This window comes from Prionailurus viverrinus, chromosome X (assembly GCF_022837055.1).
Source record: "Prionailurus viverrinus isolate Anna chromosome X, UM_Priviv_1.0, whole genome shotgun sequence".
NCBI classification, from domain to species: domain Eukaryota; kingdom Metazoa; phylum Chordata; class Mammalia; order Carnivora; family Felidae; genus Prionailurus; species Prionailurus viverrinus.
The window spans coordinates 76,245,030-76,258,809 of record NC_062579.1 but is presented as its reverse complement, the minus strand read 5'-3'; positions in this window follow the sequence as shown (position 1 = coordinate 76,258,809).

Sequence of the window (13,780 nt, the reverse complement as noted above, 5' to 3'; positions counted from 1 at the left end):
TGATGGGGGGTGGGAGGGAGGGGAGGGTGGGTGATGGGTACTGAAGAGGGCACCTTTTGGGATGAGCACTGGGTGTTGTATGGAAACCAATTTGACAATAAATTTCATATATTAAAAAAATGGGAAGAAGACATTAATAGACAATTTTTCAAAGAAGACATACAGATGGCTAACAGACCCATGAGGAAAAAAAAAGCTCAATATCACTCATCATCAGGGAAATACAAATTAAAACCATGATGATGAGATATCACCTCACGCTTGTCAGTATGACTAAAATTAAGAACACAGGAAACAACAGATATTGGGGAAGATGTGGAGAAAGGAGAGCCCTCTTACACTGTTTATGGGAGTGCAAACTGGTGCAACCCCTCTGGAAAACAGTATACTGTTTCCTCAAATAGTTAAAAATAAAACTACCCTATGACCCAGCAATTACACCACTGGGTATTTCCCATAAGATACAAAAATACTGACCAAAGGGGCATGTGGACCCCGATATTTATAGCAGCATTATCACCATTAGCCAAATTACAGAAATATCCCAGATGCCCATCAACTGATGAATGGATAAAGAAGATATGATAGATGTATATACACATACATATACATACCAATATATAATGGGGTATTACTCAGCCATGAAAAAGAATGAAATCTTGCCATTTGCAAAGAAGTGGATGGAGCTTGAGTGTGTTATGCTAAGCAAAATAAGTCAGTCAGAGAAAGACAAATATCATATGTAGATTTTAAGAAACAAAAGAGATGAACATAGGGGAAAGAAAAAAAAGAGTGGGAAGCAAATCATAACAGACTCGGTTTTCTTTTTTTAACTTTTATTTTTGGGAGAGCTCCAGTGACAGAGAGGCAGAAAGAGAGGGGTAAATATGATCCAAACTGGGCTCTGCACTGACAGCAGGGAGCCCAATGTAGGGCTCAAACTTGCAAACCATGAGATCATGACCTGAGCTGAAGTTGGACGCCCAACTGACTGAGCCAGCAGGCGCCCCAAGAGACTCTTAAGTATAGAGAAAAAACTGAGGGGATATGGGCAGGGGGATGGGCTAAATGGGTGTGGGGTATTAAGGAGGGCACTTGTGATGAGCACTATGTCTTATATGTAAGTGTTGAATCACTAAACTATACTCCTGAAACTAATATTATACTATATGTTAACCAACTAGAATTTAAAATGAAACTTGAAACATTAAAAAAAAGATGCTCCACATCATATGTCACCAAAGAAATGCAAACTAAAACAAGAAACCACTACACACCTATTAGAATGACCAAAATCCAGAACACTGATAACACCAAAAGATGTCATGAATGTAGCACATAAGAATTCTCATTCATTGGTAATGGGAATACAAAATAGTACAGTCACTTTTGTAGACAGTTTGGCAGTTTCTTACAAAACTAAACATCCTCTTACCATGTGATCCAACAATCATGCTCCCCACTGTGTACTCAAAGGAGTTGAAAAGTTTTGTACTCACAAAAACCTGCACACAAATGTTTACAGCAGCTTTATTCATAATGGCCAAAACCTGAAATAATCCAAGATGTCCTTACAAAATAATGGATAAATAAACTGTGGTACATAAAGACAATGGAATATTTTCAGTGATAACAAGCAATGAAGAATCAAGGCATGAAAACACGGAAGAACCTTAAATACATGTTATTAGGTGTAAGAAGCGAATCTGAAAAAGCTACACACTATATGATTCCAACCATATGACATTTTGAAATAGGCAAAACTATGGTGACAGTAAAAGATCAGTGGTTGCCAGGGATTAGAGTGGGAAAAGTGATGAATTCATGAAACACAGAGGATTTTTAGGGCAGTGAAAGTACAGAGTACTTTCTGTGTAGATACAGATAGATACATATCATTATACACTTTCCAAACCCATAAAATGCACAACACCAAGAATGAACCATATAGTAAACTGTGGACTTTGGGTGATAATGACGTGTTAAAATAGCTTCACCAATGATAACAAATGTACTACTTTGATAATGGGAGACGCTATGTATGTGCAGGGCAAGGCATATATGGGAAATCTCTATACTTTCCACTCAGTTTTGCTATGTGCCTAAAACTGCTCTATAAAATAACATCTATTTTAAAATAATATCTTAAAATATATATATAAGTATTTACAGGCTGCATGCATTAAAATGGTCAAGAAACAATGGCTAATCAAGTGGCAATGAGCACCTCTAGTACCCTGATTGAACCCTCTAAAATCATTTCCCACTAAAAGGAACCAGGCTTCCTTGGCAAAATGGCTGATTCCAGGTCTGCGGTAGGAGTTGTATCAGATGAATTATGCCAAACTATATTACCAGAAAGCATGTTAAATAAGTCTCAGAAGCCAGTGGTATCTGGGTGGCTCAGTCAGTTAAGTGTCTAACTCTTAATTTTGGCTCAGGTCATGATCTCACAGTCATGAGATTAATCTGTAAGATTGGAGCTGTATGCTGAGCATGGAGCCTGCTTGAGATTCTCTCTCTCCCTCTGTGCCTTTCCCCCACTCGTGCACTCTCTCTCTCTCTCAAAAATAAAAAAAAAGAAAAAAAGAAAAGAAAGGAAAAGACTCAAAAGTCAATCTGAAGGAAGCTCCACTGGCCAAACATAGAACATTTTGAAGATCAAAATGATTCATGACCATAATGGATTAAAACATATCAAATATAAAGATCTATGAGTTCATGATGACATTGTAACCAAAATGCAAAACAAAATAAAATGAACTCACTGCTCACCTTTGGAGGATTCTAGTGAAACAAATCATTATTTTGAAAAGTGGAAATAGGTGCGCCTGGGTGGCTCAGTCAGTTGAGCGTCTGACTTTGGCTCAGGTCATGTTCTCACTGTCCCTGAGTTCGAGCCTCACATCGGGCTCTGTGCTGACAGCTCAGAGCCTGGAGCTTGCTTTGTATTCTGTGTCTCCCTCTCTCTCTTCCCCTGCCCCATTCATACTCTGTCTCTCTCTCTCTGTCAAAAATAAATAAACATTAAAAATAATTAAAAAAAAGAAAAGTGGAAATACTGCAAAAGAATTACACATTCATCCTTGTCTTCATGTGCAAACCAAGCTCAGCACAACCTAAAGGTTAATTAGGTTAGGGTTTTTTTTTTTTCAATAAAAAAATTTTAGCTAATGAATGCAGAAGAAATCAGAATTAGAACACTATTTTGTAGTCTTTAATGAAATGCAGACCCAGGCAACAATCTTCAAAAATTGTATAAACCATAAGGTGAAAAGCACATGGGTTATTTTATACTCAATGGATTAGGTTAAGAATACTCAAATTAAGTGATCAATCTTAGTGTCACAACAGGAGACAACTAGACAAAATCAGCTTCATGGTGTAATACTATAGAACTAAACAACACCACATCTAAGGTACTCTTGCAAAAAACCTGAATCTTAACAAGCCTCTAAACCTAATTATCAACTTAAAGTCAATAGAAAGGGGGCACCTAGATGGCTTAGTCGGTTAGGCATCCAACTCTTGATTTTGGCTTGGGTCATAATCTCAGGGTCGTGAGATTGAGCCCAACATTGAATTATGAGCTGGGTGTGGAGTCTGTTTTAGATTCTCTCTCTCCCTCTCCTTCTGCCCCTCTGCTGCTTGTGCTCTCTAAAAAAATAATAAATAAATAAACAAATAAGTAAGTAAATAAAGGCATAAATAAATAAAGGCAATGGGAGGAGACGGAGGAATATAACAAATAACACAATAAGGATATAATTAGCAAAACCCAAAATTTAAACTCCACAGGACAAATGATCCAGTTTTTTCAGCAAATAAATTAGAAGGTTAAGAAAATGGACCTTCTTTAGATTAAAAAAATTAAATATTTTAGAGACAGTTAAAGAAAAATTAAAACAGAGAAATTAAAGTTAAAATCAAAATGACATAACACTACATGCCCACCAGAATAACAAAATGAAAAAGGTGGAATATACCAAGTATTGTCGAAAATTTGGAAAAAGTGGGACTCTCACATACTGCTGGTAGGAACATAGACTGGAACAACCACTTGAAAAACTGCTTGGCACTGTCTGATGTACTCAACATATGCATACTCTATGACTTAGAAGTGCCACTCTTTGGTATATGTCCAAGAGAAATGAAAATATATATCCATCAAAAAATATGTAGAAGAACATTCATAGTACCATTACTCAAAATAAGTCAAAAATGTAAAAATACATAAATTCCCAAAACAGATACATATATTGTAAAATACCCACATAATGTACTACTTGCTATACAACCAATGAAAATGAAAAATCTAAAACTATGGACAATGATAATGTAAATATACTTTATGTTGACTGAAAGAAGCCAGACACAGAAAAGTACATGCTGCATGTATGATTCCAGGAATTTTTCTTCTAACCTCCCAATAGAGATTAGGGAAGGAGAGGATAATCAATACTCTATTTCTTTTTATTTGAAGAGACTCAGTGTCTTTGTATATTACTTGCAGGTTAACTTTAAAGAGAACATATCCTGTGAGCTCTTAAAGTGATTCACTACGTATAAGAACAAGGCTAGTGCTATATTTGATGTACAGAAAACTGAGTACCAGTCAAGAGACATACTTGGATCCATAGGCGAACCTAACCCACTAACTCTAGGTGACCCTGGGTAAAATACCACACCTCCTCTGGCCTCACCAATCAAGAGTGGTCACATCAGCCCTGCCTCCCATCCAACAAAGCCTAGAACACAGAGCAATGTGATTCCCATCTGAAAAGCACTTTGGGTTCATAAGAGGGAAAAAAATTACCATGAAAGTCCAAGGAATTATTTTAACAGAATTTGTCTAATTCATAGTAATTTTCATGATTATTCTCTTTTTTATAATTATCACCTTTGACGAAGATTCTCTCCTGGACAAAACTCTAGGCATACTCCTCTTAGCACTCTTCTTGACTACACCTCAACCCTGGACAATTAAGTCTTGATCTAAACACTACCATAGTTTCTAACAGCTGAAGGCTGCATCTGTAAGATGAGCCTAAACCCCTTTAAAGTGATCGCCTGAGAAAACGCAAGGCTTCCAGAACAATTTACTGTTTGTTCCAGCTAGCACCTGAAGATACGGCCCCTGCCTCCAGCCTCTGTGGGAGAATAGAAATCTAACTTGAATAAAAGCCAGTTAACAAACTCCGATGGGTTTCACCTGGATGAAACCTACTTCATTATTTTTGTAATTTTTCACTTCCTTGAATCTACTTAACTCCTACTCACTCCTCTCCCTATTCCCTCATGTTCCCTTTAAACTTCTCAGTCACCTCTAGACAAATTGAAGTTGAGATGAGTTCATACTGGACTCTTCCCTGTCGCAAAAGTATATTGCTGATTAAAATCTGTCCTTACCACTTTAACCAGGGTCTAGCTTTTTTCATCTTTGACACATTTTTTTGTCTATAATTACTACCTTTTCGTTTTTCTTAAATAAATACCATTTGGTACACTGCAAACGCCTACTGAAACATAGTTTCCACCCAAAGAGATACAGATGGTCCTGACCTAACATCACCCATAGTAGGCTGACATAGTGCAACAAATGTCTTTTTCTTCCTACCTAAGGGTACTGGTTAGGAATGTGGCTTCTGGAGACAGACCAGGTCCAAATCCTAGTTCTGTATGAGTCTGAATTCTTTTTCTTCACCTTACAGTCACTCGATTGCCTCATGTAGAAAATTGGGGTTGTGCGTTACTATAGAAGACACAGCAGTTTTAAATAAACATTGCTTTGAATTTTGGTCTTTACAAGAATAAATAGTCCACAATCCTATTATTTAAAAAATTCTGCAAAGACTTTGGGATACCTAGCTCTGTGATCTTTGGAGATTAAAAAACCTGTGCCTCAGTTTCCTCTTCTGTAAAATGGAAAATACAATCACCCCTATGTCATGGGTTATTATTTTGAGAATTGAGTTAATACACTATTAGAACACTGCTGGGTGCACAGTAAAAGCTCAAAAATGCTAGCTACTTTAAATAAATACTTACAATATGATATTTATATAGTTTTATAGTCTGCATGTGTGTTTAATAAAGTGTAATAGTTTTACAACTAAATCCTATTCATTAAATGATCCATTTTGTAAATCACTTTTACCATAACCACTTTGCTTACCTAATTATCATGAGAATGTCTCAAAAGTGCATGGAACAACCGATCTCAGGAAACACCACCACCGTGTCTGCACTTGGCTGAACAAAAGCCAAGTGCTCATCCTTCATTCAGACTTATCCTCATGTACCCCCACGCACAACCATCTCAGGCCCCACCTGTCCTATCACCAACACATCCTGTCCAAGGCTATCCCTTGTCATTTGCACACTGTGGCAGTACTGGGTCAATCCACCCTCATCCCTCCCCTGGACTTCTGCAAGACTACATTTGGAGAAATCCTGACCTAAGCATCTGATGTTTGTGTACCATTAATTTTATGTCTCCCATTCAGAGTTCAATGATATCTGTGGTGTCTCTGTTAATGTAATTACTCAAAAGCACATTGGTCCTTCCCTCACACATATGACCACAGATTGCTTTCCCACATGGGATCACACTTAAATTTCATAATACTCCCAGGTGGTTGGGAGAATTGGGTACTGTTATCCTGTTGTATAGACAAGGCTGGTGGAAGCATAGTGACTTACCTAAAGTGTCCCAATGATGGGACCCTGATCTCTTCATTCTTGCTCTAGGAACCAGTCTAGCACACTCTACATCACACTTTGTTCTTCTCTATCGGTTCCTGTTTTCAGGGCTCAGAATTCACATGCCTGTCTGTTGTTCCACTAGAAAGGAAGAGTCAGGTGTTCAGACATCACATGGAATAGAACAGAAAGTGAAAGGAAGGGAAAACACATGAAACACAACAGCAGTTAGTGAGCTTGTGCTTGCCTGTCCCCACCCAGTTCACAGGAAGCTGTGCAATGACGCTGTGCCTCTTCTCTACCTCCAACCCACAGCCTCCTCACACACACAGCAGTGACACTGAAGCTCTCACATCATGTGAATGGGGGCTCATCCCTGCTTGCTGTTCCATGTCCAAATATTCTCTCTGGTATTCCTGCTATCATGTTCATGTCAGAGGTAACATATTGACAGAGTGAAGAAGGCAAAATTGGAATGGAGAATTAGCACCCACTGAGAGCCTACTAGATGCCACATACAGGAGGTTGTTATTTTCAGACTTTTTCTCTTCAATTCCTCAAAATGATTATCTGAGGTGATTTCCATTCTATAGATTAGAAGATAGCCTCAGGAGACAAAGTAAATATTGAAAGAATTCTAAGCAGTTGTCAAGTAGACATAGAAGTCAACTTGAAGGGGCTTCCATTGGTCAATTCTGAGACATTTAAGCATAAAAATAAATAATTGTAGCATCAAATGGTAACTCTTCCTGCAAAATAGAAATCTATTATTCATACTGATGTAAATTTTAAAAACATATAAAACAAGAAGAAGAGAAATCTCTACCTTCAGTCTAATTTCAATGGATAATGCAGGAAGGAATGAGGAAATCAGAAAATCAACACTTGACAACCATGTTACTAATAAGCAATTTGGTCTATAATTATAAAACAATGCTCAATCTGCACCAAATCTCACAGCAGTCACAGAGTCACCATGGTAACCATGCTGGCCAACTAAAGCTGGAGAAAAAACAACCACTGTGATTTACTTCCTATTATATGCTAGGAAGTGAACAGGACTGACACAACCACAGTAAAGTAATTAACCTGAAGTATTCTTCACAATAAAGATTCCTGGCAGCTTCAGCAACATACACATATATACAAACATACATACTCACATATGTACATGCTCTCTCCTTCCCCTGTCTCACCATTCAAGTACCCAGAATTCATCAATTCAAGGGACAAAAAAAAAAAAAAACACCCACAATTTAACTGGTTCAATTCTAACCACACATAACTACTTCATTTTAGTGACTGATTTTTCTGGAGATGACCTGTAGAGTTGTCTCTGTGACATTTTTCTCCCTAGTTTCAGTACATTGCCAATGATGTCAAAAAGCTGATATAGAAACAGTCAAATGCATGTTATCCATCAGGTAACTTTTTCATCCTAGAGTGGTCTGTGCTTTCAACCAAAAAGATCCTGTAACAGTTATTATTAAATATTTGGCTGCTGACAGCTTAGTGAAAATAAAATAATTGGGAATAATATTTATAAAACAATGTATTTTACAATAACATCAAAAAGTATGAAATAGTTATGGATCATCTGTCCACATATGTGCAAAGCTTGTTCACTGAACACTAACAAATATTGCTTAGAAAAATTAAAGACCTAAATGAATGGAGAGACAACTATCTTCACAGGTTGGAAGATTCAGTATTATATCAATGTTACTTCTCCTTAAATACATCCATATATTCAATGCAATCCAAATAAAAATACTAGCAAATATTTTTAAAGAAATTGGCAGGCCAATTCTGAAGTTTATATGGAAATTCAGAGGATCTAGACCATGAAAAACAACTGAAAAAGAATCAAGTTGGAGGATGAACACTCTCAGATTTTAAGACTCATTTAAAACTTATAGTAATCAAGCAGTATGGTATTAGAATCAAGGTAGACAAGTAGATTGAAGAAAAAGATTAAAGAGTCCAGAAACAGACCCACACATATATGGACAACTGATTTTTGAAAAGTGAGGGGCGCCTGGGTGGCGCAGTCGGTTAAGCGTCCGACTTCAGCCAGGTCAGGATCTCGCGGTCGGTGAGTTCGAGCCCCGCGTCAGGCTCTGGGCTGATGGCTCGGAGCCTGGAGCCTGTTTCCGATTCTGTGTCTCCCTCTCTCTCTGCCCCTCCCCCGTTCATGCTCTGTCTCTCTCTGTCCCAAAAATAAATAAACGTTGAAAAAAAAATTTATAAAAAAAAAAAAAGAAAAGTGGGCAAAAACAATTTAGTGAAGAAATGGGAGTCTTATCAACAAATGGTACTAGGACAAGTGCATATCATATACACAAATATAAATTGTTACCCATGTATCACACTATATACAAAAGTCCACTCAAAATGGATCACAGACTTAAGTATATAACCTAAAGCTATCAATCTTTTAGAAGAAACATAGGAAAAAGTCCTTGTGACCTTGGATTAGGTGAAGATTTCATACAGGAGATACCAAAACTATAATCTGTAAGTGAAGTAATATATAAATTGGACTTCCTCCAAGTCAAAAACTGCTCTTCTTAAGACACTGTTAAAATAATTAAAAAACAAGGCGCTTATTGGCAGAATATACATGCAAATTACATATCTGACAAAGGACCTGTATCTAGAATATAGAAAATCTATAAAGTCAATTAGAAAAAAAAATGACACTACAATAAAAAAATGGAGGAAAATTTTGAATAGACACTTCATCAAAGATGTAGAAATGGCAAAAAAAAAACACATGCAAATATGCTCAACATCATTAGGGAATTGTAAATTAAAACTATAATTTCATACCACTACATCCCCATGAGAATGGCTATAATTTAAAAGATTGACCATACCATTCATTAGCAGGGTTGTAGAGGACACTCCCATACACTGCTGGTGACAAGGGAAAAATGGTACAACCAGTTTGGTAGTTTCTTAACAATGTTAGTCTTACATCTACTACATGATCCAGCCATTGCATTCTTAAGTATATACTCTGGGGAAATACTAGAGAAAGAAAGCATATATCCATGCAAAAAGTTATACACAAATGTTCATTGGAGGTTTAATTTAAAAAAAAAAACAAATTTCAAACAAATTGTAACATATCCATATACTAGGATGCTACTCATCAATTAAAAAAGTATAAACTATTTAGTCGCCTGGGTGGCTGAGTCAGTTAAGAGCCTGACTTCAGCTCAGGTCATGATCTCAAGGTTCATGAGTTTGAGCCTCCCATCCCAATCCCTCCTTGGGATTCTTTCTCTCTGCCCCTCCCCACCACCTCAAAACAAATAAACTTAAAAAAAGAGAATGAATTATTGATACATGCAAAAAAAAAAAGGTAAATCTAAATAAATAGGCTCAGTGAACGAAGCCAGACCAAAACCAAAAAAGCAAAAAAACCCTTTATGATTCCATTCAAACAAAATTCTAGGACATGAAAACTAATCTACAGTGAGAGAAGATAAGTGCTTGCCTGGATACATAGTGGGCAGGGGGTGGGGTGGAGGCCAGGTAACAAAGAACTGAAACTGTTATATACTGGGAAAGTAAACATAACTATATTTAAGAGTACCTGGTTATTATAGGATATAAGGCTCAGTATAATAAGTATATAATAATAAAACACAGAAGTATTTTTTAACATATAAATTCTTATAACTGACATGTTTAATATTTGTAAAATTTCTGGTTTCCTAAAATGTTTCATTATAAAATGGATAAAAACACAGCAGCCAGGGAACTATATTACATTCTCAAATTACTAGGAATACTTTAACCAAATGCATTTTTCAACACACATCTGTGAGAAATATGAGAATCACTGAATAATATTTACCCAGGGAGAACAACTTAGGTAAATTTATTCCAAATGCATGTTAAAGATCACATTCCTTCCTCAAGCTGGATAATTCAGTGCTTTCAGACAAAACACTTCCCTAAAATGAGCCTCAGGGGCTACTACAAACCATATAGCTACTGAAGGAATGACATTCCACCTGGTAAACCTCTTCTCTCAAGATGAGATCAACGCAGCTTCTCTACTTTTAGGCTAGTTTGTGAACTTCATAGGAGCTATTCTAAAACATGCTTTTGTTCAGATCAATAAAGTTATTGATCCAGGCCTCATATTCCACCAGGAATGCAAGGTTTTGGGCTCTCCTGAGGACTGCTGCCCTTGAACCTGAAGTAGAAACTTCAGTAGCCATCAGGACTCAGATCCTCAAAACCTGCCTTCTTCAGGCACCTGATATGAGCTGGGCCGCTGGTATGAAGAGCTCCACAGGAAAAGACAGATCCAGCTATCACAATCCCTTACTGGTGTGACTATGTGGCCAGTACCAAGCCAGGCACTAGGTTACTGACAATGACATACAACCAGGTGGTGGTCATAGCAACCACATGTTTTAATGGGCTTCTCACCAGAGCCTTTTTTCTCCTCTTTATCTCCTAACAACAAAATTGGAAAGGGATAAGAAATGGCCTGAATTCATGCAGGCATTTATGACCCCGCAATAACCACAGGGATATGGGTTTGCTCAGTCCAATTGCTGACTGTTCTCAGCGATCCTGAGTGAAGCATTCTCATATCCACTGTACAGAGGGGGGAAGCTGGTGCACAGAGAGGTTAAGTTACCTGTCTTAACCTCCCGCATCCTTGTCTTTAGAGGAAAGCAGCTCCAGGACACCCCAGCAGGAACGCTTACACTCACTGGAGCTGGGAGGGACCACAATGGCTTTACAAACAAGACAGCCGGGGCACCGAGGCTCAAAGCGGGAAAAGCTGGATCTGGATTCTTCTGTCTCCTCACACTCCAAGGCGGTTCAGCCTCCTCAGCGGGACCCCACACTCTCAGCTGAGTCCCAAACTTCTGAGGTCGAGACCTGCTCTCCAAACCAGGGCTTATTAAAAATTCGTCGCGGTCGCCCTATGACGTCAGGTTTCTACGGCAACTGCGAAGCATAGGCTTTTTTAGTCCATACTAGAAATGCTTCTGCAAGACTCACGCACCCCTTGGAATCTCGCTGAACGCAAAATACCTTTGCTCTTCAGGCCACCACAAGAGAAATCATAGTAATTAGAGGCTCTAGACTGAAACTAGGACAGTTGTTGGAACTTGGCCTAGGTTGATGGAACAAAGATTTCCCCTGCTGTGAGGATTTTTGTTTGCTTTAAAGAGACAGTAGGGGAGTATTATCAGTACATTCAGCCCCAGGGAAGTGTCCTAGAGTTCTTGAAGATGAGCTAGCACTGAGAGGGTGGACATGTAAAATTCCACACCATGCTAAGCAGTTAACCATCTGTAGTGGAAAACTAAAAGAACATCTATAATCATGTGACTGAATGATCTAGATACATACACGAAATGTCATTTCAGCAATTTGTAATTATTTCAAGGAAGCAGGCCTAGAATATTATAGTAATTTAGTAGGCAGAAACTTAGTCAGTTGAACAGTACATTTGTTTGTACTTGAGGATTGTGATCATTCATTCCTGATAATTTCTTCCATATGGAGCGGCATCGATACGTAACCAAAATACTTCTATCTTCTCTATATACCAGGCCTTGTCCCTTCAAACCTTTGGTGGTAAATTGCTCTCATGAAGCAAATTTTCTGCTCTTCCCTCAGGAGTGGGTCCTACAATTATCCCACAGCTCTTCTCCCCTTTCTGTGACTTGCTAGCTCTCAGCTATTTCTATGGTCTTGATCCAAAATGCTTGAGCTTTTAAGCCCCCACCCACCCACCATACAACCCTGCTCCACATCTGAGCTGTAAAACAACTAAAAATATGAAAAAAAAGATAATGAGGAGAACAATATATCAACTTTCTTATAAAAGTTGTATTAGAGAAAGGGCTTAGAATCTGCAGGAAAGGCCTTTACTATTAATAAACCCCAGAGTTGGACACAGTTATCCACTCAGCAGTGCTGCATTGACACAATAGCAAAGGCCAAGGGCTGTAATGTTTATCTATCTGCTGTCTTGTCAAATATCCCTGTCCACATGTATCCAAAAGAAGTTCCCTTTCAATAGACATTTTTATCTCTCAGGATTCTGTGAGTTAACTGGGCTCCACTGGGTATCTTTCTGCTCTATTTGGTATCTCCCACCTGGGGCTGCAGTCATCTGGAAGCTCCACTTAGCTGGAACATCCAAGAGAGCTCGCTCAACATGGATGATGATCCATGTGGCATCTGTTGGGGGGTTGGCTGAGGCTATTGACTGGAGCATCTTGGTTCTACCCCACAGAGCCCCCCATATGTAACATTGCCAAACTAAATTTAACTCATATATATTTGAATTTCAGATAAACACCAAAAACTTTCTAGTGTAAATACATCTTATGCAATATTATTTTGTTTGTCGGAAATTCAAATTCACCTGGGCGTCCTGTATGTTTATTTACTAAATCTGACAACTCTAGGGGACAAGCCTGTGAATCTGTAAGTTTAACAACCATCTGAGAAGACTCTTCCAATGGTGAAAGTCTGAGGAACACAAATAGATTGAAAATAGAGATAAGATCATAATACCTGGTATTGTGGAATGAAGGGCAACAGATATTCACATATACCGTTGGTGCTAAATAGGGTATCTGTTTTCTGAGACCTGTATTATTATAACTTAATCATTTGAATGGCCTTTGATAGAAGCCCTATTTCTACCAACAAGAAAATTTCAGGTGAGGGTTTAGAAAAGGATCCCGAAGTTGATTCTGACCTGCATTCAGGTTAACATGGATATATCCATGCATATATGCATGGATATATGCTAAGGGAGCAATTCAAGGAGCTGTATGAGTTTCCTCCTCTGGGGAGGAAAGACAGCTATAATTTATGGATCAGATGGTCGAGCTGAGCCCAAGTCCAATGTTCTTCACTTAGTGGCTGGATTTAATCCTCATGACAACCCTGGTAGTGAGGTATCACTATCCTCTCTTCATGAATATATATTAGTACAAAGCACGTGCTCCTGAACACAGACACAGACAGAAAAGAGGTTTCTCCCCACACCCACTGGCAGAGCCAGGGATGGACCTGGGCA